Source organism: Scyliorhinus canicula, chromosome 6 (assembly GCF_902713615.1).
Source record: "Scyliorhinus canicula chromosome 6, sScyCan1.1, whole genome shotgun sequence".
Classification (NCBI taxonomy): Eukaryota; Metazoa; Chordata; class Chondrichthyes; order Carcharhiniformes; family Scyliorhinidae; genus Scyliorhinus; species Scyliorhinus canicula.
The window spans coordinates 70,686,716-70,710,609 of record NC_052151.1 but is presented as its reverse complement, the minus strand read 5'-3'; positions in this window follow the sequence as shown (position 1 = coordinate 70,710,609).

Sequence of the window (23,894 nt, the reverse complement as noted above, 5' to 3'; positions counted from 1 at the left end):
AGAGATGCCAGACGATGCTTGGAATGCGAGCATTTGTGGGTAATCAAATCATTACAGATCCAGAGAAAGGGGGTAATCCCAGGTTAATGAGGTGTGAATTGTCTCAAGCCAGGACAGTTGGTAGGATTTTGCAAGTCCAGGCCAGATGGTGAAGGGTGAATGTAATGCGACATGACTCCAAGATCCCGGTTGAGGCCACACTCATGCGTGCGGAACTTAGCTATAGGTTTTTGCTCAGCAATTCTGTGTTGCCGCGTGTCCTGAAGACCGCCTTGGAGAACGCTTATCAGAGGCTGAATGCCCTTGACTGCTAGAGGGATGGAGTTTAAGACTATGAAGGTTATGCTGCAACTGTATAAGGTGTTAGTGAGGCCACTCCTGGGGTATTGTGTTCAGTTTTGGTCTCCTTATCTGAGAAAGGACATACTGGCACTGGAGGGTGTGCATTACAGGTTGGATTACAAGGAGAGGTTGAGTAGACAGCGACTGTACTCGTTGGAATTTAGAAGGATGCGGGCGGGGGGGGGGGGGGATCTTATAGAAACATTGAAAATTATGAAGGGAATAGATAGGATAGATGCGGGGAGGTTGTTTCCACTGGCGGGTGAAAGAAGAGCTAGGGGGCATAGCCTCAAAATAAGGGGAAGTTGATTTAGGACTGACCTTAGGAGGAACTTCCTCACCCAAAGGGTTGTGAATCTATGGAATTCCTTGCCCAGTGAAGCAGTTGAGGCTCCTTCAATAAATGTTTTCAAGATAAAGATAGATAGTCTTTGGAGAATAAGTGAATAAAGGATTATGGGGCGAGATTCTCCGGACTCACGACGGGTCGGAGAATAGCGGGCGTCGGAAATTTTTACGGCGACGCTGTTCCGACGCCCTCCCGCTATTCTCCGAACCCCGCAAATTGTCGGAGTCGCGTTTCCCGACAAACGCCTCCTTCCCGCCCCTGACACGACCAGGATCGCCACTGAGAGCCCCCCCGCTATTCACCGGCCCGGATGGGCCGAAGTCCCGACGTCATGGCGCCCTGTTTGGACGTCGTGAAACACACCTGCTTTTTAAATTCGTCAACCAGTCGGCCTGGCTGACGACTGCTTGGAGGAGGTCAGGGCACCACTCTGCGCACCGCTCAGCGCACCGTTCAGCGCACCGCTCGAGTCTGGCCACAACGGGGAAGGCATCCCTGGGAACGGGAGGGGGTCCAGAGCGGGGGCAGTGGGGGGGAGACGGGGGAGGCAGTGGGGGAGACGGAGGGGGCAGTGGGGGAGACGGAGGGGGCAGTGGGGGAGACGGAGGTGGCAGTGGGGGAGACGGAGGGGGCAGTGGGGGAGACGGAGGGGGCAGTGGGGGAGACGGAGGGGGCAGTGGGGGAGACGGAGGTGGCAGTGGGGGAGACGGAGGGGGCAGTGGGGGAGACGGTGGTGGCAGTGGGGGAGACGGAGGGGGCAGTGGGGGAGACGGAGGGGGCAGTGGGGGAGACGGAGGGGGCAGTGAGGGAAGACGGGGGAGGCAGTGGGGGAGACGGAGGGGGCAGTGGGGGAGACGGAGGGGGCAGTGGGGGGCGACGGAGGGGGGGGTTAGGTAGAGGGTGAGCCGTCCAACCCCGTAACAAAATGTCTGCCACCATGCCATGGTGTGCAGGTGACGAGGACACGGCCGCTGGTTCCCCTGTGGCTTCCGGCCACAGGCCACTGACGCACCCGTGAGGAGGCCATAGTTTACTGGCCGTTGGATGCAGAAAGTGACCAGGGGTTAGGCTGACCGCGTGTCAGCAGCGCGACCAGGCCACCGGGACACACTGGTATCCCATGGCTGGCGGCTGCCGAGGTAACGACTAACGTCCGTCTAACATGTCCCGTTTCTCTGCCCCCCACCACCCTTCTGTAGGTTAGCACGATGCATGGGAACAGAACGGCTATGTTCTGCGCAGTGGTTGGGGCAGCTCTACTGGATTTGGAGATGCAGCAGCATCCACACCCACAACCCGCAGTGGCTGCAGGGCCAGCTGCAGCAGCAGAGGGAAGGGCCGAAGAGTTGCCAGTCGTCGAGCAGCATGGGGGGGGGAGGAGGAGGAGGAGGAGGAGGAGGAAGAGGAAGAGGAGAGAGTGAGGGTGCAGCCACGGCGTCAGAGGCGACGACCAAAGCCGAGGGTGTACCGTGTCCGGGTCTCTTTCCTAACAATGCCGGACATCACCTGCAGGAGAAGACTCCGGCTGAGTAGGCAGATGGTGATACATATCTGCGAACTCCTGTCGCACCTCGCCCCACGTGGAACGGGGGGAGGACACGCGATCCCTGTAGCCATCAAGGTGACGGTCGCTCTGAACTTCTATGCTACCGGTTCCTTCCAGTCTCCGAGCGGGGACGTCTCTGGGATCTCCCAGTCATCGGTGCACAGGTGCATCCGGGATGTGACCGACGCCCTCTATGCCATCGCCGATCGCTACATCACCTTTCCCGAGGACCGAGCAAGTCAAGACTCACGAGTCCGTGGATTTGCCAGTGTGGCCGGGATACCGAGGGTTCAGGGGTCAATCGACTGTGTTCACGTCCCCATGCGCCCGCCTGCTGTGGACAGGGACGTGTTCACAAACAGGAGGGGGACATACTCCATTAATGTCCAGGTGGTATGCGACCCCCACATGAGGTTCATGAACGTCTGTGCAAGGTTCCCAGGGAGTGTGCATGACTCCTACATACTAGCGCAGTCGTTCATCCCTGCGATGTTTGAGGGACGTCCCCCCCGGCTGAGGGGCTGGTTGCTAGGTGACAGGGGTTATCCGCTGAGGTCTTGGCTGATGACGCCTATACGGAGGCCTCAGACCAATGCGGAAACACGATACAACGAGGCCCATGCAGCAACCAGGGGTGTGGTGGAGCGCTGCCTTGGCCTCCTGAAGATGAGATTCAGGTGCCTGGACCGCTCCGGAGGGGCCCTGCAGTACCAGGCCGACAGGGTCGCTCGCATTGTAGTGGTCTGCTGTGCGCTGCACAACATCGCGATGCAGAGGGAAGATGACCTGTTGCAGGAGGCGGAGGGAGAAGCTAGTGGCAGTGGTGCCAGCACAGAGGAGGAGGAGGAGGAGGAGGAGGAGGAGGAGGACGCTGGCGGAGTGGCGGGCGCAGCACGCAGACACGACCCAGGTGCTGGTGATGTCCAGGAGGCGGCACGACGGCCCCGCAAGGACGGCGGGCACGCGACGTCATTGTGGCAGCACGGTTCACGCATCGCATGTGACGTCCCCAATGAACACCAAACCACCACCTGCATCGCTAGTCATGCAGAGGGTCACCACACAACTGCCACCACCACAACCCCCCCTCTCAGTGTACACTGCTCCACTTCGACATGACGCTTATCACTGGGTCCAGACCGAATGGCACAGCATTGATGGCTGTGTCAGCGGGTGTGATCAGTGCCATGTGGAATGATGACAGCCCGCTCTGCGAAGAGCTGTGAGCTCAGAGTCGTTAGAGAGAGTCTGACCCATGGCAATAGCTGAACCATCCACCTTGGTGGCCGCTGAGTTCGTCACTGACACTCCATCACGTGCCCGCGTGGGCTAGCTCTGGGTGGGGGGTAGGGGCAGGGACTGCACACCCGGCACCGAGGTTTCACCACCCGTCACCCCCAGCGACACTCGGTCACCATCACGATTCCTGTGGCTGTGGAACAATCACACGGTATTACAAGTAAGGTGGAACAGTGCGTTTAATATTAACAATTATTTACAGGTGCCCTAGCCCCTACAACTAAACTGTGCCCTTCACCCGTGCCAACTTACTCAGTGTCTATGTTAGTTGCCTTACGGGCCCTACCACTACGTCTAAGTGAATCCCCAGATGATATAGCAGGAGTGGAGGAGGATTGCTGTGAATCGCCCCCCTCAACTCGTTTCTCCTTGGCCAAGCGTTTCCTGGGGCGACCCGGCCTTGATGGGCCAGGCTGCTCTGCGGGCGTCTCGGGTGACATTGTGCCACCCTGCTCTGCCTGCTGCCCACCCGATGCACCAGGGATGGGACGGGGGGAGGCCGAGAATTCCGGGACGTCCCGTGATGGAGTTAATGGGACGGGCCCCGAAACCTCCTCCTCCCTCGGGGAGCCCGGTGGCCCCCGGGCCTCACTTTGGGACAGAGGTGCGAGCGGGGAGGTTCCCCGCCGCACCACCGACACCTGGCGCTGCCAGTCGTGGAGGCCTGCAACGGTATCCACCAGGATCCGAAGGTTTGCAGAGACGGAGTCCAGGGAGTTAGACATTCCCGCCAGGGACTGTGCGATCTCAACCTGAGTGTGCACGACGCCATCCAGCACATGTGTCAGGCGGTTGATGCTCTCGGCGACTGACTGCTGCGACTGGCCAATGACCTGCTGAGACTCGGCCATGGCCCGCAGGGCGCCGGCAATGTCGGTTTGGCTCTGGCACATTGCTGCCTGTGAGAGGGCAACCCTGTCCAGGGCCGAGGATGACGCGTGCACATTAACCCCAACGTCTTGCATAACCTGACCCATTGCCTCCACCGCGGATGCCACCCGTGCGGTGTCGGACTGGGTCTCTGCCATGAGCGGCACCACTCCCTGCTCTTGGACGCGGTTCGACTCCTCTAACAGCGTCTGCAGAGTCTGGAAGGAAGCCCTCATCCCGTCATTGTTTCCCTGGGTTTCCTGAGGCATCGGCTGTGCGGGTGGGTTGAGAAACTCCAGGAACTCCGAAAACGTCTGGGAGCCAGCTGCATCCTGGGCCTGGTCTGGCCTCCGCGAGTCCGGGCCCTCTGTTGCTCCGACCTCCACCTGCTGTACCTGCTCATCTGTGATGTGCCAACCAGACTGTGCCCCAGGAGACTCATCACTAAATAGGCCCGCCGGGGTGTGTATCTCTGGGATGATGGATGTGGTGGGAGAAAGCAGTACCGCAAGCCCGACGCTCTCAATGGTTAGGTCCTCGTCCATGGTGTGGGGCTGCTCAGCGACAGGAGAGTTGTCCCTGGCCATTTCTGGTGGTGGTGGTGGACTTCGAACCCTCTGTGCGTCCTGGTCCGCAGATTGGGTTGGGGCGGATAGGGCCGCCCGCTGATCGGGCACCCTCTGTTGTGAGGCCCCGGGTGAGGTGGCGGCAGATTCCTGTCTCCGTCTGCAGCCAGACGGCCCTAGTCGTTCGGCATCACGTCCGAGGGAAGAGAATGAGACGGGTTATTTCGATTTGCTTGGCAGGCCGCTGGACGGTCCCAGTGGGCAGGGTGTGTGAAGGGACAGAGGATGGGGAGGTGTCCCAGTGGGCAGGGTGTGTGAAGGGACAGAGGATGGGGAGGTGTCCCAGTGGGCAGGGTGTGTGAAGGGACAGAGGATGGGGAGGTGTCCCAGTGGGCAGGGTGTGTGAAGGGACAGAGGATGGGGAGGTGTCCCAGTGGGCAGGGTGTGTGAAGGGACAGAGGATGGGGAGGTGTCCCAGTGGGCAGGGTGTGTGAAGGGACAGAGGATGGGGAGGTGTCCCAGTGGGCAGGGTGTGTGAAGGGACAGAGGATGGGGGGGGGGTGTTTGTCAGGGAGGGTTGTCTCACTTGCTGCAGTTCCGCCAACCTCGCATTGCGCGATATCGCGGGTGGCAGACCCCCCAACAAGGTCCAGTGCCCTCTATTCAAAGGTGCTGAGGGGGTGCATGTTGGGCGAACCCCCTCCAGTCTTGTGCCGCTCACGGTGGTTATGACCGGCATTGGCCTGTTGGGGGAGGGAACATAGGTAGATCATTACAAAACGGTAGGTATCAGAAGTCCGTTCTGATACTGGCACAGTTTGGGGGGGGGGCAAGTTGTCATCAGATGATTGCATCTCTCCTCGGGGCCAGAGCGCTGGGTCTGTGACAACTTTGTGAACCACCCTCAAATAACTCTGCCCCAATCCCTCTCCCCCCCCCCCCCCCCCGGGCAGTTAAGGGGGAGGGATGGTTGTGACTAGGGGGCACCCTCATGGCACTTACCCTGGCAGACCTGGTGAGGTCGTGTAGCTTCTTTCGGCACTGCTCTGCTGAGCGAGGGGTGTGCCCCACAGCACTGACGGCAGCAGCCACGTCACGCCAGGCCTGGCGTACCGTGCTGGCAGGTTGGCGATGCCCTCTCCGCGGGCGGATGATGCCCCTCCTCTGCTCCACGGCATCGAGGAGCTCCTCGACGTCTGCATCAATAAAGCGAGGAGCAGCTCGCCTAGGCTCCGACATCCTGCCCGACAGATTCTGTGGTCGCCCGCGCCTTTTTACGGCGTCGGGCGGCGTCACATGGGCGGGTTCGTGTCGTCGTCGCGTTCCGTCGTCATCACGCACGTAATTGACGCGGCCGCGCTGCTAGCCCATTTCCAGGAAGTGAATCGTTCGGGAAATGAAGCCTTCGCGACCGTCGTAAAACGGTCCCGATTTTTACGACCGTTTGCCGACTTTCCGCGGGTGCGGAGAATTTCGCCCATGGTGTTCGGGCTGGAAAGTCGAACTGAGTACACAAAAGATGAACTATGATCTCATTGAATGGTGGAGCAGGCTCGAAGGGCCAGATGGTCTACTCCTGCTCCAATTCTTATGTTCTCATGTTCTTATGTTCTTATGTCCTTGTGGACTTTGCACCCCACGGAGGAGGGGGATACCCACTCTTGGTGGTCTGGAAGGTCACCGAAAGTCCTGAACTTTTATGCCGCTGATCATTCCAGGGCTCGAGCAGGGACTTGTGTGGCCCACAGGTGAGGTTACGGATGCCTTGTTTGCCCCAGTAGCTGACTACATAAACCGAGCTGGACCAAGCCCATCAAGATACCCGGGCAGCAGGATTCTCTACCATCGCCGAGATGCCGCAGGTTCAAGTGGTAGGAGATAGCACGCATGTCACCTTGCATGCACCGAGGCATCAGAATGCACCCTTCATTAACAGGATGGGGTTCCACCCCCTGAATGTTCAACTCATGTGCAACCATCACCTCCAGATCATTCACGTGTGTGCCCGCTTCCCAGGGAATTTTCATGACAGCAACATCCTGGGACACTCGGAGGTCCCCAGCGTCTTAGAGGACGACCCCAGGATGACAGGCTGGCTCTTGGGGGATAAGGGGTACCTGCTGAGGTCCTGGCTCATATCATCAGTATGGAGGGCGGAGACCAATCTGTAGACCAGGTCCAACGAGGCCCATGTTGCCACCAGTGCTGTCATTGAGTGGTACATTGGTCTTCTCAAAATGTGGTTCCGATGTCTGGACCACTCTGGTGGTGCACTGCTGTATACCCCCAGAGGGTCGCCCACTTTGTGGTGCTGTGCTCTGCCCGCAACAACCTGGCACAGCAGCGGGGTAATGTGCTGAAGGAGGAGGCGGGACAAGCGGCCTCATCTGAGGAGGGAGGACAACAAGGAGGGGCTGAAGGACGAGTCCAGGGAGGACCAGCAGGGGGATCCAGAGGAAGGAGAACAGCTGGTGACAGCGTAGGTCTGGCAAGCCCTGAGGTCCAGGGAGGCCCTCATCCTCGTCCACCTGTCATAGGACGGGCTGCCTCCAGTGAGGGTCAGTGTGAGCCGGTTAGATCGTAAGATTGGCAGAACTCAGGATCTGTCAGGCGCCGATTAGTTTCCTAGCTAACTCGTCCACTCCCGTTGGCAGTTTCCGGATCCCACCAGGAAGTGGTGAAGTACCAACTATGACCAATTGACGGCACTCTCCATCTCATTAACCTCGGAAACCGATCAGCGTCCAGCACAAATCCAGAATTCGGCCCTATCTAACGGCCTCCTGGGATCTAACCGACTCCCCAGCGGGTGTTCACATGAGCTCCCTTTAGCGCACCTATTTAAAAATGGGAACCTAGCGCAATGCCACCTGTGGGGCCCGGAGGAGGTGATTTTCAAAATCAGGCATGGGCACTGGGGTTGCTATTGCAGTGCTCGGAGGAGGGAGTGTGGTGGGTCTGGTCAGTGGCTGGGCGTGATTGATGGGCAGTCCCTCACAGGTCGTAGGGTGGTGGGGGGGAGGGGGGGGGGTGGTGGTGGTGAAGGGTTCAGCATCCATGGATCCTATAGGCCATTCCCCAGATTATGTGTCATCATAACAGGGGCAACTACAGCTTCTGTTCATGTCCCACCGAACACCTCCAGGGCAGAGGTGGCAATATGGTACCGGTCACTTTAACTCCCTCTTACAATGAGCAGCCTCTGGCTGCACAGCTGAAGGCTGTTGCTAATAGGGAGTGTTAGTTATGTGAGCACTTCACAGCTCACTAGAGTAGTAATCCAGAGACCTAGGGCGCAATATCTGGGATGGCCCACCATGACAGGTGAAATTTGAACTCATTAGAAATCTCAAGTACATTCCGTGCGTACACATGCCATGTCTCAGCTGAGTGTTATTGCCTTGCATTCCAATCAAACTGTGAGGCCTGGACACTCTGAGGTTGCCACCATCGATGCGTCACAGCTATGACCCCCATCCTCCACCAGTGCAGAGATATGCACCTTGGAGGGTGATATTAATGGACAGGCTTCTGGTGAGCACCACACAGCTGCTGATGCACATCTAGTGGAGGCAGGAACATCCAAGAGAGCCTTCAATCGGAGGTCTGATGGATCCCAGGACACAGCTTGGTCCCTGTCAGAAGCCGAGCCTTTGGACAAGGTTATCTCGGAGCTGATGCAGACCCTCAGACATGGCTGTGAGGTACAGGAGGGTATATCAGTGACACTCTGATCAGTGCATAGCCGATTGGAGGAGTCCCAAAGCTACGGCCACAGAATAAGTTGTCGACAATGCATGGCAACGAGGCCAATACTGCTAGGGCAGCACTGCAGTGGAAAACCTGGACCACAACATCAAAGCCATGAGTGGTGGTGTCCAAAGTTTGGCTCAATCAGTGATGGCCATGCTTGAGGGTCTCTACAGCATGTCCCAATCACTGGGGACATGACCCAGGTGCAGGTGGACATTGCCGAGACACTTCAGAGCATGTCGCTGTCCCTGAGGAGGATGGCTGAGGGCATCGATACCATGGTACAGGCAATTGTGAGGCGCCAGACCTGAAAGGGGTCTCTGGAGCTCACTCCAGCTGTCACTCTGTACCATGGAGTCGCCCATAGCCCCACAGGCACCCTCTGGGAGGAGGGAGCTCTGGAGGCTGACCCGCAGCCTCCAAGCAGGATGACAATGGCAGTCTCCAGCACTTCCAGTCTCCCCCTCTTTACCCCGGCCAGTCTCGAGGCCAGAGGGCAGAACAGGGTGGTGCAACGACGTCAACTTCTGGTAAGGCAGCTGGGGCCCTCTGGCCCCAGGCCCTTCAGAGGACAACTGCTGGGGGCATCTGGCTGGCTGTGTGGGTCCGCCATGTTGAGCGGACCCACGGCTGGATGTACAGGGCCCCATATCGGCAGCCGGAGCTGCGTGGACTACTGTGAGGCCCTGCAAGCCCCGTTCAAAATGGAGAATCACTCTGGACTTTCTTGAAAAAAGTCCAGCGATTCACGCCCGTTTTCTCACGGGCGTGGGGACATAGCCCCATTAACAAAGAATTCCGCCCCCTTTCTCTTCCAAAGGACCATATCCAAAGGCATACACTACCTCTACAAAGGGTACCCTGGCTATCCAATAAACCAGGGGCTGGTTTAGCTCACTGAGCTAAATCGCTGGCTTTTAAAGCAGACCAAGCAGGCCAGCAGCACGGTTCGATTCCCGTACCAGCCTCCCCGAACAGGCGCCGGAATGTGGCGACTAGGGGCTTTCACAGTAACTTCATTGAAGCCTACTCGTGACAATAAGCGATTTTCATTTTTCCTCTTACCTATTCTGATCTGAAGGGTCAGACTTTCACACCGCTGGCCTCCCCAAATTTCTACTTCAGTGGAGACACCTGGTTGTTTAAAAGGCCAGCTGCCTCTGTAAACCATGCATACACAAACCTAAGTCTGACTCCACTCATGCCCCAGTGAACATGGAACATGCCTTGTTTGGGGGGGGGGGGGGGGGGGGGGGGGAGGTGGGGGGTCCAATGTTTGTCCATTTCTGGATTTTTCCTTGATAGTTGTGGCGAAAATCTGGGCTTTTATTTTATTTTGCTAATTCTGTTTTAAAACAGAGGAACAAATTGACTTCTGCAGAAGGAAAGTTTTCCTGTCCATCATTGATGTTATTTTTTCTCCCAGCAGATTCCCACGTACAAAAACACAGTTGCAACATTCAGATTTTATTTATTTGTTATCACCTGAGGAACTATCTGTCACTATATTGTTTCTATTTATTTTCTGCCTCTCTTCTTAAATCATGTTGTCATCACAAAAGTGTTTTTGGCTACATATTTATCCCATTTGTTTACAGCTGGAAATATTCTGTTGTGCCTTTGGTTTCCTCTATTTAATGCCTTTTATTATGCTTTTCTATTCAATGTTAGCCTCTGGAGTTAATTTTACATATTGGATTAATTTATCTGTAAGTCATAAATGGTGAAGAAAAATGAAATAGTGAAATGCACAGGAAGCAGCATAGGTTCGGAATGTTGCCTTGTCCCTATGTTTTGCCACATCTTTCCTGGGGCTATACTGGGGCTAATTTACCTCTCCCTAAATCCAGGTGCATCAAACTTTGGGATGGAAATTTGAATAAAAGTGGCCCAAGAATCATTTTTATCTCATGTGACTTCTGGTTAAAGGGCAGGTCCCAGTTCTTTGTCGTTCATTGAGACACTAGTATGTGAGTAAGATCAGCTGGTATCGCACTGAGTTAAAATCGTGTTTCCCTTATTCTTTTCTTGGCACAGTTCAGATGGAGACTGGCTGTCTTGTTTGCCATAATTTCAACAGACCGGTGAGTTTCAATGATTTGCACCTGTGGTACGTCTGCCAGAGAAGAGAGCATTAACCTGGATGAATACGTATTTCTCCCATGGTTGGGAATCCTGTGCAGCATCCTTGCAAACCAGGAGTGCATGTGTCATCAGAGTTTGCTGCATTCAACACAGCATTCTCATTGCCAGCAAAATGCACCTGGGTTGCTGCATCAAACAACCTCAGGAGACCAAAGAGATGCAGTTGAGGAGCCAGAGGATTCAGAGGGATCTGCACCACAAGCTCCTTTGTTAGCTGCACCAGCATTCACCAGATTCAGACAAATTGTCATATGTTTAATAGAACCTAATTGCTGTTCATATTTCAACTTTATCCATGTTTTGCGGGTACTGACAATCAGCAGATTAACTACCTCTTACTTTGCCCTGTGCGTGTCCAAACACATCACCTACTGCACTAAAATAATTTATTCATCCAAAAGTACCTAGGCCCAGTTTGTATCTGTTCTCATGGTGGTTGTGTCGGCTGTAGTTCAGTTGGCAGCACTTCAGTTATTGTGGGTTTACCAAGATGTGTTGGTTTCTTACTCTGAAAGAGATCTTGCTGGAGGCAATGGTCTTTTGTTCAAAAACATTCATTTACAAGCTAACTATTTACAAAGGTTAAATATGACAAATACATAGATAGAGCTATTCTCAGGGATGTTTCACACTCATCTCCTCTCTCTACATGACATAGTTCCTTACATACATGCCTAGTAGCTATCATTAGAGTTAGCCCTTTACACCACAGCACTCTTGACTCTGAGTCATAAGGTTGTCGCATTAAGTCACACTCCAGGAGTCCTTTGGATGAGTCGTTAAACATTGGCCGTGATTTTCCCAATCGGTGACTAACTGCTCTGGCCAGCGAGAAAACCAGAGTAATTCCGCTGGCGCCAGGAATGCCCCCAAGGTACCATTCTGGCACAGCGGTATTCCCGCTGGAACGGAGAGGGGCAGAACCTGCTGACAGGCCCTGCTCCTCGGAGACTGGGGCACCCTTTCAAAAGAGCTCAAAATGCTGCTGCAGCAGCACCCCCTCCCCCCTCCCCCACCCCAGCAACCTATAGCAAAGTACAGCATTGGGCTACTGACAACCTGCTGTTTGGGTTTAATTCGATTCAGCATTTAGTTCTTAGTCATATTTCATTCAATCCTAATGAAGCAGACAAATAGAATTCTCATGTTTTACAGCTGATAGGCACACAGACTCAATTTCCAACTGGGGCCACTGTAACACAATCAGGGACAGGAGCCTGAACTGATTTGTTTTCCCTCCTTTCTAGCCCAGCGATTCTAAGTCCAAATGTAGCACATCTACTGCTGCCCAGTTAACTCAATCCAGAACACAAATTGAGTTTGGATCATTCTGTTATTTATGTTTAACTTTGTTCCATATACGGCAGTACATTTAATACTGAAGCATAGAGGCATCCATAAATCAATTTTCAACATTTGCACACTAGATACATTTGTGCCACAACTGGTATTTAAATATTTACTTCACAGTTCTGTATTTTTAAGTGAAGGGCTGGAGCTGTCTGAATATTTGATCCACTATTAGTGAAGAAATGCTTAAAATTCTTTTCCATTTAATTTCAGCTTCAGAAGCTAAATGTGGAATTCATCAGCGGTTAGAATTCAAATAGTTTCTCAGAAATTGCATTAGGCTCTAAGCTTAACCATAATCAGAGTTGTAAACAGTGCTGATGACCATGTTGAACGGTAGTTGTTTAACAGAGGTCCATATGCTAGTTACTTAACATTGAGAAGCCAGAATTCTTAAGCCCTCAATTACATTTAATTATTTCACCAAAGGCTTCACTTTTGGGAATGTAATCCTTTTAACCATGAAGATGGAACATATGGAACTATGGTCACCTACAAAACTGGTGTTTCTGCAATGCCTTTAAGGTTTCCCCTCATAAAGTACTGAATAGGGAATAGAAATAGCAAAAAGTGTGGTGGGAAGTCAGTTGATGGAATGAAATGATGATGGCATGAAGAGGAGAGGGATACAGACAGTGAATTTAATCCAGGAGATGGTGGTGCCGGTAGACCCAAACATTGGTAGGGTTTCTCGAGCAGGTGGGAAGGGCCAACAGCGATCGCCAAGGCCAATTAGGGAAAGTGATGTGCGGTGTCCAAGCATTTTTGTTGCTGTCGCTTGTTATGCTGCCTCTGGTGCTTGTGGACGTCTTTCTCGGCCTTGCTCCACTCATGCATCAAGCAGTGTGATCTGCATTACAAAATGAGGAAGGCTTGGGAAAGAAGAACATCATTAATCTTGTTCCATAACATGGTGCTGTAAGTTTGCTCTTAATTAGAAAACAAAAGTTGATTATGTTCTATAATGTAAAGGTGTGCTGCTCTTGGATTTTGTGTGTATAATTCTCACAACCCAGGTCAAAGAAAGATATGCTGTACTGAGGTGAAGTTGACAAAAAGATCTCCCTGGATTTAATGTTCTGTTCTGTACCTCTCTGTCTGTTCCATCCAGTGTGATCGGTGACCCTCGGACTGCAACTTTGTGAAATCCTCCTGTCCTCCAATGGAAGGCAAGTTTAGAGACAGGCCTTGCACCTCCCCACTTTTACACTGCAAGTTGTCACTTGTTAGGGATCTGACGGCCCATGACCCTTCTTGCCACTCCCTTAATCCCAAAAGGCATGTGCAATGCCATTCAGCTGCAGGCAAATGAATGTTTACAACCTATCTAAATTGACTTCCCAATCTATTGATCTGAGTTCTCTGCTTCACTGGTTTTCCGCTAGCCGTTTAATTCGGAAGTCACGTTCCACAATTGGGATTCCCATTTGCCTGCTCCCTCCTGATTTAATGGCCATTACCACCACAAAAACCCCTTCCATGGGCTGTAGTAATTTTGCCCCCACAATTTTAAATGAGGCACAAAAGGTCAGAAGGAAAACTATGGGGTGGATTCTCCATTTGGAAGATGATTCTCCCACCTGTAGCCACCTAAGATGGACACTGGGCTAACAAAATGGAGAACTGCTAAGGCTGTAGGGAGAAAACAGTCTTAGCCAGGACAAGCAGTTTGCAAAGGCTAATTAGCATTCTGCACGTATCGAAACTAGTTTATGGCCAGGTGAAAGATCTCAACCAAAGGTGTAAATAGCAAAACGCTTTGCATAGTAATGAGGCGATCCAGATCTGGGCACACACAATAGCAACATTTGGGTTTGAATAGATACTTTGAGTGGACGCCCAGACGAAACGGCACCAGAAGTATCCATCACAAAAGACCCTAGAGACCGCCCCACCCATCGAGAAGAGACCCTCAGATTTGGGGATTTGTAAGATATCGATTGGGAAATGACCCAATCGATACATGGCAGGTAAAGGCCCGCCCCGAAAAGGCACGGACATTGGGGGACCTATAAAGGTAGACCCCGCACATGGTTCTGTCTGTTGTGCTCCGGCTCCGTTGCTGTTTTTGTGCTCCGTCTTGGACTGCTGTTTTGACTCTGACTCCAGCCTCCAGATCCTGTCTTCCATCACCGGCCGTTGAGCACCAGCCATCGTTCAGTAAGTGCCAAAACGACGCTCGCTACGTGAACCCGGCATTGCTTATACATTATTCGACTAGTAGAGAACAGAAGGTGCAGCCCAGAAAGGAACAAAGGCCTTGTCCCCTGACCTTGCTGGTTCCTACTTAGATAAGTATTTAGTCGTTTAATAGTAGAAATAAGTATTAGTCTTTAGCGTGTGCATGCGTATTTATTATATTTGTATAATAAATATCAATCGTTTGAACTTACTAATCGGTGTATAGTTTTATTACTTTGAACCTGACCTTGAAATACTTGTGAGGTGTCTAAATACGGCACCTGGCGACTCCGAGCTGAAAATACACACACAGAGCTGTAGTAGTGTTAAGCACACGGCCTTTAAACGGAGGCGTGTTAATACACTCCAATAAACGCGTAATACACTCAAGTAAAATGTGCAACACACCAGAAGAGAATTGCCCACGATCCCCCTGGCAATGCAAATCGGGAAGCAATTCTGCATCCCTTGCCATACAAATTGATGCATGGCGAGTAACACAAGGGATTTTTGCTATTGTGCCACCATTTCGAGTGGGCAGCCCAATTGCGACCTCCCTCGCCGACCACCCCCCCAAACCCCCATACCGCAAAGCAGCCCCCTATCCCTAGATTGCTTGGGTGCTGCCCCTTACACCAAGTATGGAGGTCACCTGGCCAGCCTCCCTCCCCAGGGACTCCCTGGCTTGGAAGACCCCACCAGGGACTCCCTTAATATGGAGACCCACTGAAGGGACCCCCTTAATACATAGCTCACCGAGGCCCCCTTATTAGGGAGACGCATCCTCCTGAAACCCTTTGAATAGGGAGACCCCCCTAGGGGCCCCATGAATAGGTACACACCCCCAGGGATCACCATGAATTGGGAGACTCCACCCCTCTCCGCAGGCTAACTCGCTGGCTTCCTCCTGCTTCTATTTTCTATGTACGTTTCTATATTTGGATGAGTGATTCTATGTGGTGAAACCGTAAATGTTTACAAACATCAACCACATCAGAGAGGGAAGGGCATTCCAATCTCTCAAGTGTATGATTGCAATGCACTCACCGCCCTTCGATGTGGTTGGTGTTTCACCACATAGAGTGACTTATCGATGAAGGGAAATGAATCAGTCAAGGCTACAGGTTGTTTTTTTAGCTGACAATCACAGCCACTAATAGAAAGGAATGAATGGCTTACAGCTAATGGATCTACAGGGTTGAAACACAGCTCATAGCCATTCTCCTTGGAGGATTAAACGTGTGGAGACTGCTGGTAAGTGTTGCAGCTGTAAAGGTTTTTCACTACCTCCATCTGCACTGCTCGCTAGCTTCTAGAGAAGAGTCTCTTTATGGGGGGGAGGAGGGGTCCTCGGGGGTGGTGTCTGTGTGGGGGGTTCTGTGGGGGGAGGGTCTCACTGGTCAGAGGGTCCTTATGAGGGATCTCTTTAATCAGGGGGACCATGGGGGGGTTTCCTTAAGTGAGGAGGTCCCTGTGGGGGGGGTTCCTTTAGTTAAGGGTGCCAGGGGAGGGCCTCGGTATTCATAGATTCCTGGGAGGGAGGGTTCTCCCTCTTCATGGTGTCCCTAGGGGGACTCCCTCTTTGGGGTTCTCCCTATTTAGGATGTCTCTGGGGGGCAGCAAGGGGTAAAGGGCAGTCTGGAAGAGAAGGGGTGGGCGGGTAGCGCCTTGTCGGGGTGGGGGTTGGCCCTCGAATGGACTTTGGGAGAAACTTCCTTAAGGGGTTATCCCCTTGGCCCACCGCAAGGTTCACCTCATCAGGACCACGCTGGTAAATACAAAAGTAATTCGCGTCCATGTGATTCCAAGCCCAGGGAACCGGAGAATCACAGTGGCCCGGACACGCTGGCGCCAGGCCCGCTAAATGGATGCAATTGGGAGCATGGGCGCCGATCCCTACTTTCCCCCAATGCACGATTCTCCATTCCGCTTCGGGTGTCGCGGGACGAAGAATCCAGCCCAATATATGTCTGGAACCTCCGAGACATTTATGGGGGAAATTTGTCACTCCTTAAAAATTAACAGAGCATATCACATTGCCCACTGCAAAGCATCTGGAACAGAGTCGGTTGACACATTTAAGTAAAAGAAGGATGTGAAACACTTGCACTTGTTTGTGTAAAATCAATATAGAACATAGAACATAGAACAGTACAGCACAGAACAGGCCCTTCGGCCCTCGATGTTGTGCCGAGCAATGATCACCCTACTGAAAGCCACGTATCCACCCTATACCCGTAACCCAACAACCCCCCCTTAACCTTACTTTTTAGGACACTACGGGCAATTTAGAATGGCCAATCCACCTAACCCGCACATCTTTGGACTGTGGGAGGAAACCGGAGCACCCGGAGGAAACCCACGCACACACGGGGAGGACGTGCAGACTCCACACAGACAGTGACCCAGCCGGGAATCGAACCTGGGACCCTGGAGCTGTGAAGCATTTATGCTAACCACCATGCTACCCTGCTGCCCCTAAATATGAATATTATATTATGCGATATTAATTCAAAATTCCAAAAGGGGAACAGGTCAATTAGCCTAACCAGCCCATGTTGGTGCTTATTTTCCACACAGGCAGTAGACTAAATGCTAAACATATTCAACAACGTAGAGCAACTATCAACAAAGCAAATAAAAGGTTGAACTACTCAGCACAAACAGCAGAATATAAGACATGTGAAGCAGTGATTCATATTTGTAGTGCACTGGCCATACTGCACCCAGAATAATGCATTCAGTTGTGATTACTAAGAAGCAGGAGAGAGACTTCATTCAACATGCCAGTTCCATGGATACACATAACCCTGATAGCTTAAGGAGGTATTTCCCCTTATTCATCTCCAATGGTCATCGGTCTTTTAAGAGCTAGGTGAGATGCCCGCTCTACCCCTCCCTCTCACAAACACCACTTACAAAGCTCATAGGTAACTCCCAGAAAAGGTGGACAACGAAGGCAACAATAATCTTGACAATCTTCCAGATCCATTAATTGCTTTTGAGCAATCGCTGTAATGAGGTGCAATTCTCATACTTAGGCAATTGCGCACAAATTTAACTTAAAACTTCCAAAGGCTTTGTTAGTTTAGGAGAATTCATTATCAAAAATACAAATATAATTGTGCATTATTTAGTTTTATTTCTGCATCTTTTTATTGTAATAGTTTTCAAATCAAATCTTTTCTATGATTTGATAAATGCTGCTCATAAAAAGCAGCACCATAATTTAAAATATTAATTCATTATTTGTTCTATAATATCATCAGAGCATCTCCAGCCTGCAATAATTAGTCTAAAGCCTGAGCTGCCAGCTGGTTTGTGTTTATTACATTATTATTCATTTTTTCATAATCTAAATTTGCAGCAGCTTTAATTTTGATGCTTGTTAACTTATATTGAAATAAATATCTTTAAACAGACAGAACTTACATTTTTTATTTGGTATATTGGAGAAAAAACAAGATTAAGTATTAAAGTCCCAAAGTTGTAATTTGGAACTTATAGACTGAATCCAAAACAAGCACGCCGCATTATCAGTAATATGTAAGTTGTGATGGCAAAATAATGTTTTAAATATTGAAAAATTAATCATAAAGCAGTATTTTTACTTAGGAATAAATATGTAGTCCCATGTAAAAATATCCTGGGGGTGGTCACGTGATGCAAGCGCAGCATTTCCGTGTGCTCTGGCGCTCCTCACCCTTTACTCCTCTCAGTTATCGCACTTATAGGGCCCATATTTATGTAATCCGGGAGTGATTACTTTACATTATACCCTGGAAGATTTCTGCTGAAGCATTGGTGGCAAAATGCTGGTGAATCCTCAGAAAACCGTCAATGAAAGAGAGCAGACAGAAGCAACTGGGGTGCAGCAAACCCCTCAACATGGCAACTTGATCCTTGAATGGGCTCTCGGTCCGGCTATCTCGAAGGCATTACAGCTGATGACTGCCGATATCATTAAAGTTACTGACGATGAACTCAGCTGGTTGCCGCAGAATGTCACTGCTCATGAGTTTGAACTGCAGAATACTAGTAAGAGGCTCGATGAAACGCAGCAGAGAATCCTTATTGTCAAAAATCTAACTTCCTCTGTCGAAGCCCGCTTGTTAATCCATTCAATAACTAGTCACATGGGATGCCAGAATTTCTGGATGATCTGGAGAATTGAGGCTGGAGGAAAAATGCCTGGATCTATGGTTTGCCAGAAGGAATGTAGTGTAAGCCCTGTATTAAATTCATTGAGCTGGCTGTTGTGTTATGCTGCTTCGGATAACACAGGCTGCTACTTGATGCAGTCTCACCTAAAGGATGCTCCAGACTCTGAAATGAATTCAACGTGTTTATTGAACTATTAACACAGTTCTCAAATGAGTTCGACTCTCTGCTAATCTAACTATGGCAACTCAGTCTAACTGTACCAGCTTGCTCTAAGCCACGTGCTGGGGTGTGATGCTGCTGATCAACCCTGTCTAATTCTCTAGATGTCTGTCTGTGGAAAGAGACAGGGTGTGAGTGCCTCATCCCTTTTATAGTGTTTATGTCATGCCCCTTTGTGGTGATGCCACCTCTGAGTGTCCTTACTGCCCATTGGTTGTGTCCTATTCTGAGGGTTCATTGGTTGCATGTTTGCATATCATGACATTGGCTGCACGTTTTCTTAAGCTGGACCTAAAAGCTGGACAGCACATTGAGTCCTGTCTTTGAGGCCTGGGGACAATAAGCATCCCCGGCCCATAATTATTCACTTTCCTAACTTTGTAGATAGCCAAAGGGTATTGCAAGAGATGAGGTGTGGTGGGGCCTTGCTCTATGAGGAACCGAAGGTCTCTTTCTTCCAAGATTTCTTGGCAGCGATGCAACAGAAGCACAGAGGTTTCAATGAAATTAGAAAGCGACTCATTACTGTTGGAGAGAATTATCCCCTGCTTTATCCTGCTACACCGAGGGTCGCATCTGACCAGTCCATAAAGACATCCGACAATCCGACAATCCGACAATGGGGCAGCACGGTAGCATTGTGGATAGCACAATGGCTTCATAGCTCCAGGGTCCCAGGTTCGATTCCGGCCTGGGTCACTGTCTGTGCGGAGTCTGCACATCCTCCCCGTGTGTGCGTGGGTTTCCTCCGGGTGCTCCGGTTTCCTCCCACAGTCCAAAGATGTGCAGGTTAAGTGGATTGGCCGTGATAAATTGCCCTTAGTGTACAAAATTGCCCTTAGTGTTGGGTGGGGTTACTGGGTTATGGGATAGGGTGGAGGTGTTGACCTTGGGTAGGGTGCTCTTTCCAAGAGCCGGTTTATGACTCGATGGGCCGAATGGCCTCCTTCTGCACTGTACATTCTATGAATCTGGCTAATGTCTTGGCTTTTGTGAACTCCATGGAACGAGGAGGCAGTGGAGTAGTGGTAATATCCCTGGATTAGTAATCCAGAGACCCAGAGTTCAAATCCCACCATGACAGCTGTACAAAACTCTGGTACGGCCACATTTGGAGTATTGCATACAGTTCTGGTCGCCTCATTATAGGAAGGACGTGGAAGCTTTGGAACGGGTGCAGAGGAGATTTACCAGGATGTTGCCTGGTATGGAGGGAAAATCTTATGAGAAAAGGCTGGTGGACTTGAGGTTGTTTTCGTTAGAGAGAAGAAGGTTAAGAGGTGACTTAATAGAGGCATACAAAATGATCAGAGGGTTAGATAGGGTGGACAGTGAGAGCCTTCTCCCGCGGATGGAGGTGGCTAGCACGAGGGGACATAGCCTTAAATTGAGGGGTAATAGATATAGGACAGAGGTCAGAGGTAGGTTTTTTACGCAAAGAGTGGTGAGGCCGTGGAATGCCCTACCTGCAACAGTAGTGCACTCGCCAACATTGAGGGCATTTAAAAGTTTATTGGATAAGCATATGGATGATAATGGCATAGTGTAGGTTAGATGGCCTTTAGTTTTTGACTTCCCATGTCAGTGCAACATCGTGGGCCGAAGGGCCTGTACTGCGCTGTATCGTTCTATGTTCTATGTTCTTTGACAGATGGTGAAATATGAATTCACTAAAAATCTGGAATAAGAAGTATAAACATAAACAGAAACCATTGTTGACTGTTGTAAAATGTCCTTTCGGGAAGAAAATCTGTCTTCCTACCTGGTCTGGCCTATATGTGATTCCAGATCCACAGCAATGAGGTTGACTCTTAAGTGCTCTCAGGGATGGTAAATAAATGCTGGCCCAGCCAACAATACCCACAACCCATGAATTAATCAAAAAAAAATGTGGAGTAACAATCTGAAGTTCACCGTACACCTTGGACTGGACCCAATCCCTTGTCGTTATAATTTCTGCCTGATTAATGAGATTAAAGTCAAATGCAGCGGCCTTCTGGTACTCTCTACGGGGGAGTTAACAACATGGCATGACATGGCAGTGCCATGGCACTTCCGCCTGGCACCCTGGCTGTGTCAATTCCTCGAAGGACAACAGCTGCCTGTGTCAGGTTACCACAGATCCATTATCTGCAAGCCATTCACAGCTTTCAAGTAGTGGCCTGTGATTGACAGCAAGTAAAAAACATTTGATCCATACCTATCCTTTCACGCTTGAGTGGCATAAAGTGGTTAAACACCAATGTTTGTAAACAATGACCACATCAAAGAGAGTTCAGTGCAGTGAAACCACACGCTTGTCTCACACTTAATTGCAATGGTAATGTAGGCTTATTTGTGACAATAAAGATTATTGTTATTAAGTGATTGGAATGCACTAACATCTGTGGGGGGCCCCCCTATTATTGGGGTCCCTGGGGGTTGTCCCATCATTATAGGGGTCCCTGTGGTGGTGTTGGGGGGAGGTGGGGGGAGGCTTGGCAAGCAGTGGAAGAAGGGGGTTGGAAGTGAGGGTTTAAGTGGGTCGGTGCAGACTCGATGGGCTGAATGGCTTCCTTTTGCACTGTATGTTCTATGTTCTTATGTTCTATGTTCAGGGTATTGTTGAAGGTATGGCCCTTGGATGGGCTTGGATGGTTTCTATCAGCGCGACCCACCACATCAGGTTCAACATTGCTGAGACCACAAGTGATCCGTACCCACGTGGTTCCCAGCTCCGGGAACGGAGAATGATGGAAGGCCCATAAGTAATTACGACCGATTTGCATTTATTTACATCCCCTCGCTCACGCCACCAGCGGGGGGGGGGGGGGGGGGGGGGGGGGGGGGGGGGGTTGGTGCATCGCATTCAGATGCCTCCAGATGCCCGATTCTCCGACCCATTGGGGAACGCATTCCGGACGTCTCGGGTTGGAGAATCTTGACGTTTTTGTCTCCCAGTTGGAAAGAAAATCTGATAGCCACAGAACCTAAGCAGTTAATCACAGTATTCATCATACATTATGTTCTAGATCCTTTTGGGTATATTAGAAACCCTGTTTTCTTGGGAAAAATACTTTGCAGTGAATATTGATGAAGATACCTGGAGTAATATGTCGGAAAATACCAATAAAATTTCAGTCTGTATTTGAACAAAGGAGACTCAGTTCAAAATACTGCACCGCCTACGTATCACGCCAAGCTTGAGTCTGCGTATCACGGCAAGCTTGAGTCTGCGTATTACGGCAAGCTTGAGTCTGCGTATCATGCCAAGCTTGGGTCTGCGTACGACGCCAAGCTTGAGTCTGCGTATCACGCCAAGCTTGAGGCTGCGTATCGCACCAGGATTTGCGAGAGGCCGGCCATGAGATTCACAGCGCCCATAACCTCTTGCCAGATTCAATCTGATTGACTGTGTTCCAGATCTGAAAATTTATAATTGCTCATTTAAATACGTGGAAAATGGATTTACCCGGCGCCCGGGATTCACCGGCGGCACCTGAGAGACCTCGGCAGGGCACCATTTAGGACTGTTCCACACAAATGTAACGGCACCTGTAGGGGGACGGGGTGGGGTGAGGTCCTCCAGGTCATTGGAGACTTCTGGGTGGCTGGGGCAGGGAAGGGTGGCACCTGAGCACACAATGGCTGCCAGCCCGGCAACCTGGCAGAGCCACACTAGCATCCTGGCACTGCCAGGGGCCAGGCCTGGGGGGAGCCTTTCCAGGTAAGGGGGGGCAGGACGGCCAGGGTGAGTAGGCAGCACTGTGCCCCCAGCACCAACCCCACATGTCCTACAAGTGGTCCCCAATCCAGAGGCTGTCTGAACCCCCACCGTGCACCACATGCCAGCACTCATATTGGCCATTATGGCCGAGTGCCCTGGCCACTGAAGCCATCAACTACCCAACCCCTGGGCTGCATGCGTCCGACTATCTAACACTGTACTTTTTTCTGTTTTCCCTATCCCAGTTGAAAGCCACCCATAACCGCCGGGAGCGTGAAAAGACTGGAGGGGAACCGTCGGACCTGCGGCCCCTGAACGCGGCAGAGCAGGGCCGACCCCAGGAACTAGCTGTCGTCCAGACGGATTTTGGGCTTATGACAGTCCGATCGATCATGGAGGTCCTGTTGCAAAGCCACGGACTACATGAGGGGTTGTCGGCGAACATCCAGCACCTTCAGGTATCGGACGCAGATGTGCAAGATGCGCATCTGGTGGTCACATTTCAGGTGTACCTTCATTGAATGGAAGCCCTTTTGGTTTGAGTAAAGCAGCCTGTCATCTGAAGGTGCTTGAAAGGGAACATGCATCCCGTCAATCACCCTCTGGATCCAGGGCATATCGGTGATGGCGTAGAACCCCGCTGCCCGTGCGTCTTGGTGGGCTGGGTGCACATTGAAATAATAATAATCTTTCTTGTCACAAGTAGGCTTACATTGACACTGCAATGAAGTTACTGTGAAAAGCCCCTAGTTGCCACACTCCGGCACCTGTTCGGGTACACAGAGAGAGAATTCACACTGTCCAAATTACCTAACTGCACGTCGTGGGACTTGTGGGAGGAAACCGGAGCACCTGGAGGAAACCCACGCAGACACAGGGAAAACGTGCAGACTCCGCACAGACAGTGACCCAGCGGGGAATCGAACCTGGGACCCTGGAGCTGTGAAGCAACAGTTCTAACCACTGTGCTATTGTGCTGCCCAAGGATGTATTGTGCCGACTGGGCATATAGGGCCTCCATGACGGCACCGAGCTCTGTGAGATCCCGGAAAAATCCCCACTCGGTGCTTGGAGGGATCCAGTGGCATAAACGTTCAGGGCGACCGTCACCTTGATGACCACCCGGATTGGATGTTCTACCCAATCCCCCGCAGTGCCAGGTGCGTCATGATATGGTAGATATGTCGCACTTGTAAATATTTGCACCAATTTGGACCCGCATGACTTCTGCCTAAGAGGGGTGGAGCATTGTGGAAGGATGGAGCATGAAGTGTCCAACCCGCTAATGAGATTAAAATCCATGCAAATGATGGTTGCACGGGGCACAAGCACCAATATTGGCACCAGCGAGGGACCGGAACATGGCCAGATCATCGGAATTGGCGCTGGACACAAACCTTGATT